This window comes from Peromyscus californicus, unplaced genomic scaffold, assembly GCF_007827085.1.
Source record: "Peromyscus californicus insignis strain IS unplaced genomic scaffold, ASM782708v3 Scaffold_10__1_contigs__length_136768540, whole genome shotgun sequence".
NCBI lineage: Eukaryota > Metazoa > Chordata > Mammalia > Rodentia > Cricetidae > Peromyscus > Peromyscus californicus.
Genome location: NW_026294391.1, coordinates 52,407,520 through 52,413,685, shown reverse-complemented (window position 1 = coordinate 52,413,685; position 6,166 = coordinate 52,407,520).

The window sequence follows — 6,166 nt, the reverse complement described above, 5'->3', positions numbered from 1 at the left end:
CAAGCCACAGCTTCCTCACCTTGCCAATTCCTCAGCTGATCCTGTTTCCTCAAACTGGAAGCCTCTGTGTCCTCATCCAAATGGATCTCAGCTGAACTGCTGCTCAGAAGCCTAAAAGCTTAACCAGGCTCTAGTTCCTGGTTCTCACATCTTATATGCCTTTCTGCTTCCTTGCCCTCACTTCCTGGGATTAAAAGCATGTGTCACCATATCTGGTTGTTTCCAGTGTGGCTTTGAACTCACATAGATCCAGATAGATCTCTGCCTTTGGAATGCTAGGATTAAAGGTGTGTGTGCTACCATTTTCTGGCCTCTATGTCTATCTAGCGGCTGTTCTGTTCTCTGACCCCAGAGAAGTTTATTAGGGTGCACAATATATTGGGGAACACAATATTACCACATTTCCTCTTTTTTGTCTAAAATTAAAAAGCTTATAACTAATACAAGAAAAACTATATCCAGTATGTATGTACAATATATACAGTCAAGAATTACATTAACAATGTCTAGTCCATTAACATTTGACAGATTCAGATAAAAATTCTCATGACTTATCCTATTTAAAACAAGTAGTTCCTTTTTTAAAAGTAGATTCAATAATCTCCCTATTTATCTTATCAGAAGATAGTGTTTATTTGGCCGACAACTTGGTCATGCTGCTCATCACAACAACTGAGACCCAACTAGAACAATTCAGAAGGTAAAGAGACTTAACCAAGGTCACACACGTCAGAAACAGCATAGCCGGGTGAAATAAAAGCTGTCGCCATCTTAATTTCAGGAACTATGGTAGACATCAGAGATTTCATTTTCAGTAATTCCTGGTCCTTTGGGCTACTTACAGTTTAGGAGAAGTGAATATGTAAATAGATAATTCAGGCACAAGCTGATAAATACAGCAGTACTGGGGGGCTATTAGCAAATAGAAAAGGGGTATATAATCTAGCTTGAGGAAGCAAAAATACCACAGAGAGAGGGAGTGGAAGGAAGAGAGCGCGAGCAAGAGCCTTTAAGCTAAGACTTAAGTGTGAGGTGGGGAACTGTCCACATACAGTGTAGATGGGGGAAATTAATTGCTAGGCAGAGGGAACAGCATATTACATAAGCTGGAAGTATGAAAATACAACTACAAAAGGATATTTTTGCTGGGTGGTAGTGGTGCACGCCTTTATTTCTAGCACTGGGAAGGCAAAAGCAATCAGATCTCTATGAGCTTGAGGCCAGCCTAGTCTACATAGAGAGTTCCAAGACATTCAGAGCTGTTACACAGAAAAACCCTATTTTTTTTAAAGGGATTTTTGCCAAAGATTAGAACCTCGAAGCAGTCTGAACACCATAAAAGAATTGGTTATGATCTATTGAATTATTATCTATTGAATTTCAGTTAATCAATATTTTGACATTTTGTTAGATTTTTTTTTTGTGAGAAACAAGATTGTACATAACCCTGACTGACCTCCAATTCCCTAAGTAACCCAGAACTCCAAGTCTGGCCTTGAACCACTTCTTCGCTCCACTTGCCAAGTACAGGGATAGCAAGAGTATGTTACTATATTAGGTTCATGAACGGTTTATTGAAAGACCACCGTAGGAGTTAGAGAGACAGGTTAGTGGTTAAGAGTGCATACTGAGTACAATTCCTGTCATCCTTGTCAGGCAGCTTAAGCTGGCCTCTGCAAGCACCTGCACTCACACACTCGTGCAGATATATACACATAATGTATACACATAATTAAAATTAATAAAATAAATCTACAAAGAACTCATGATGTAGCAGGTGCTCGAACATGCACTAGATCAATAGCCAGTATGAAAAATAACTAGTTTCATGGAACTTAAATTCTCATAGGGGAGACAGACCATAAACAAATAAAACAATCTGGTATGTGATATGGGGTTAAAAGATGTAGCAGCAGTAACAGGCTTGGGTAAGGGCAAAAACCACTTTGTTGAGAAGGCAACAATTAAGTAGCACATGAAAGAACTGAGGGAAAAAATTGAAATAACTGGAGAAGAGCCGTCAGATAAAGGATTGAACAAGGGCAAGTCCTAGTATAGGAATTTATATGTAGTGGGTAGCCGGTCCAGGTTTGACCTGGAAGTACTACCCCCATTGAGGCTTCAGTAACTGTCACACCTACAAGGCAGAGCTGAGAGAGGACGCTGAAGACCTGAGATGCAGACGGGCCGGCTCTCTTGGTTCCTGGATCCTGGACGCTGGAGGTAGACCAATCAGAGTTCTCCAGAGAACACTGCTGGACTGCCCTTCACCTTTCCCAGACCCTGTTGCCTATTCCTTCACTTGTAACTTACCCCACAAAATAAACCTCCCTTTTAACTACGTGGAGTTGCCTTAATACTTAAACCAATATCTATATGTTATCCAAGAGCAAGGAAGCCTTTACAGATGGTAAGGATTAGGTCAGAGAAGCAGAAGTGGTTATCATCAGATGGGAGCAGGGCCTGGAAAGCTTGAAGACTTTTTCCTTCTGAGACAGTGTTTCATGTATCCCAGAATGGCCTTGAACTTGCTGGATAGCCAAGGAGGTCCTTCAATTCTGGATCCGCTTACCACTTCCACCTCCAAAGTGCTGGGATTGCAGACATTCATTGACACACCCAGTTTCTATAATGCTGGAGATTGAACTCAGAGTTGTGTACATGCTAGTCAAGCATTCTATTAATTGAGCTACATCCTCCATCCCACAACTTTTTCCTTTTTTTTATTTTTATTTTGTAGACAGAGTTTTGCTATGTAGTCTTCTGGGATGGAAGTTGCAGTGTAGACCAGGCTGGCCCAGACTGTGGCAAAATGCTATATCATGCTTTCCACCTTCTTCCTCAGAGAGGGAGGGGTGGGAAAGAGAGAAGGAGGAAGTGGGAGGAAGGAGAAGCAGCTAGGAAATGTCAAGTTAGGTCAGGAATATGTGAGTACTTGTAAGGTTTCAGGGAGAAAAGTAAGTAGAAAGAGTATGTGGGGACTAAATCACAAGGAGATTTATGTGTCTACCTAGATTTAGGGTGATTTTATACAATAGGTGCAAGGGAGCTCGCACAGACTTAAGAGTAACAGTTGCCTCTCAGACTCCCACCCCCACATTCACATTGATAGGGCTTTCTGATCGATATGGAAACTAGATTGATCAACAAGAACCCGGAGGCAGAAAAAACAAGGTGTTCCAATAATCTAGGTGTCCATACCAGAGATAGCAAACTATGACAGAGTCGAAAGAGTTGAAGGAATCTTTGGAATCTTTTCCCTCACCAAGCAAATTCTCCACCAATAGCATGAGTGCACCACCGTTGAGCTTAATACCCAATTACCAAGTCTAGTTTCATGCCATTGTCCAGGATAGCCTAGAATTCATGATCTTCCTAAGTCAGTCTCCTGAGTACACCAGAATTACAAGCGTAAATTACCACACTAGGCTTATTAGTTCTACCTCCAGGCTTCTGAGTAGAGTAGTGCATGCCTGTAATTCTAGAACCTGGGAGCCTGAGGCTGAAGGACCAGGAGATTGAGGTCATCTTTCGATGCATAGCAAGTACAAAGCCAGTCAAAGCCAGTCAGGACTACAAGAGAACTGGTCTCCAAAAATAAAATGTGAGTGTGTTTGTGTGTGTATGTGTTAGAATGTTTTTGGTTTCGTTTTTTTGAGACCGGGTTTCTCTGTATAACAGCCCTGGCTGTCCTGGAACTTGCTTTGTAAACCAGGTTGACCTTGAACTCACAAAGATCCACCTGCCTCTGCCTCCCGAGTGCTGGGATTAAAGGCGTGCACCACCACATCCAGCGTGTGTGTGTGTGTGTGTGTGTGTGTGTGTGTGTGTGTGTGTGTGTAAATAAGTAAGGTTGCTGAGAAGACTCTATGGGAAGGAGTAAGTGCTGCTTAAGCCCGATTTTCTGAGTTCAAGTCCTGGGACCCACATGTTGGAAGAAGAGAACTGACTCCCACAACGTGTCTTCTGTTTGTGCATGCATACCTAAAATAAATGAAATTAAAAATGCAAAAATAAATAAACAAATATTGATGGAGTAAGACTATCTGACCTCCACAATTCCTTCCCAAATACTTCGGGTTCTTGGAATTGAGCCCTTTACATTCACCCCCTTCAAATACTCTGTCTGGGTCAACATCTGCTCCTCCTCCTCCCCTCTCCTCCATTGTGCCCACATCTGGGGTAATGTTAACAATTTTTTTTCTAGTGGCCGCTGGGAGCTTAGGAAAAAGTACAGGGACAGACCTCAGTTACTCTGTTCAGTGAATACTCTGGCATCCCAAGCTGAATGGGGGTGGGGCAGACCCACCTTCTGGGATATTTTGAAAGCTTCCAAAAATAGCCTCAAGGCCTCAGTCAGAGTGTTCTGGGCCAGGACACAGACTGAATGTTGGAACTCACACGCTGCCAAGTTCCCACCCAGGCTCCCATCCCATGACTGAGCAAACCAGTTTTCCCTTGATTTTCCTTAATTGTCTTCTGGAGAGCCACACCCAAGCCTGAAACCCTCAAATTTAGCTCTAAGTCTCGTCCTTAACTTCTCTGCAAAGAGAACAGTTTACCTTTTTGTTGTTGTTGTTGTTGTTTGCTTTGTTTTGAGACTTGGTCGTTTGTAGCCCAGGCTGGTCTCAGTCTCACTGTATGTAGCTGAGAATGACCTTACTGTCCTACCTTCAGAGAACTGGGATTGCAGGTCGCCATGCCCATGTTCCATTCCTGTCTTTCTTTTCTGTCATTGTTTGTGTGTGTAGAAGAGGGTGTGATTGCACTCGGAGGTCAGAGGTCAAACTCAGGTATTACGCCTCCGGAGCTCTCCACCTTGTTTCTCAAAAACTATTTCTTATTTAACAGGGAACTAGCCCAGCCTGTCAGCTGCAGGGATCTTCCTGTCTCTGCCCACGCTGGCACTGGAATTACACAGACAGCTATCACTACACCGGGGTTTTTGGTTTTTTTTTTTCACGTGGGTGCTGGGAATCAAACTCAGGCCCCCATGCTTGCATAACAAGCGCTTTACTGAATGAGCCGTCTCTGTAGTCCTCGATTTCCCACTTCTCATGATGGGAAAGGAGAGGTTGAGACACTCCTGAACAGAGACATCAAGAAACGAAAGAACAGACAATGGAATTTGAAGGAGATGACAAAAGACAGAGTGGCAAGAAGACAAACAAAATGGATGTGACAGTGTCCACAATACTGCAGCGAATAAGAGAAAGTAAGAGCTGGGTATGGTAAGGCATGCCTGTAATCCCAGCACTTGGGAGACTGAGGCAGGAGGATTGCTAAGAGTTTGAGAAGGTCTTCCTGGGCTACACAGTGAACTCCAGGCAAGTTTTAGCTAGAGGTGGGCCTTTGTCTCCACCACAAAAATGAAGGGCTGGTGAGATGGCTCAGCAGATACAGGCACTTACTGCCCAGCCTGACTGATGATTGTCATTAGATTATTGGATCTCACAAAGTGACAGGAGAGGACTGACTCCTGAGAGTCATTCTCTGACCTCTACACACATGCAGTCACACACACACACACACACACACACACACACACACACACACACACACACAAATGAATAAAATGTTTAGAATTTTAAAAATAGGCTGGAGATGTAGTTTAGTTGGTAGAATGCTTGCCTAATATGCACGATGCCCTTGATTCAATTCCCAGTACCACATAGGTGGTGCCCACCCATAATTCCAGGGATCAGAGAAATGAATGCAGGAGGATTAGGAGTTCTAAATCCTCCTCCTACACTACCTAGCAAGTCAATAATGAGCCCAGGCTGCAAAAAATTCTGTCTCAAAAAAAAATACAAAAGGAAAACTTCAGAGAGGAAAAGACAGGTGAGCAAGGGAGAGTAGGAACAAGAAAAGTTAGGGCGAAGAAAGGAGTGTTCATTCCTTGCCCATCCTAAACCCTAGAATCAAGCCAACGAACAAGCTAAGAATGGTTGTGAATGTTTGTAATGTCAGCATTGGAGGTGGTGGCTAGAGAATAGTGAGTTTGATGCCAGTTTGGGAGTGAAGTCCTAATCTTAGCCCTGAAGGTCCAGTGCTACAGGGATGTTGATAGTTGCCCATCTCCAGATGAAATACCCAAGAGAAACACGGCCATGAACCCAAGCAACCCTCATATTTGCATAATGCTGCCATCAGGCACTCACACCAA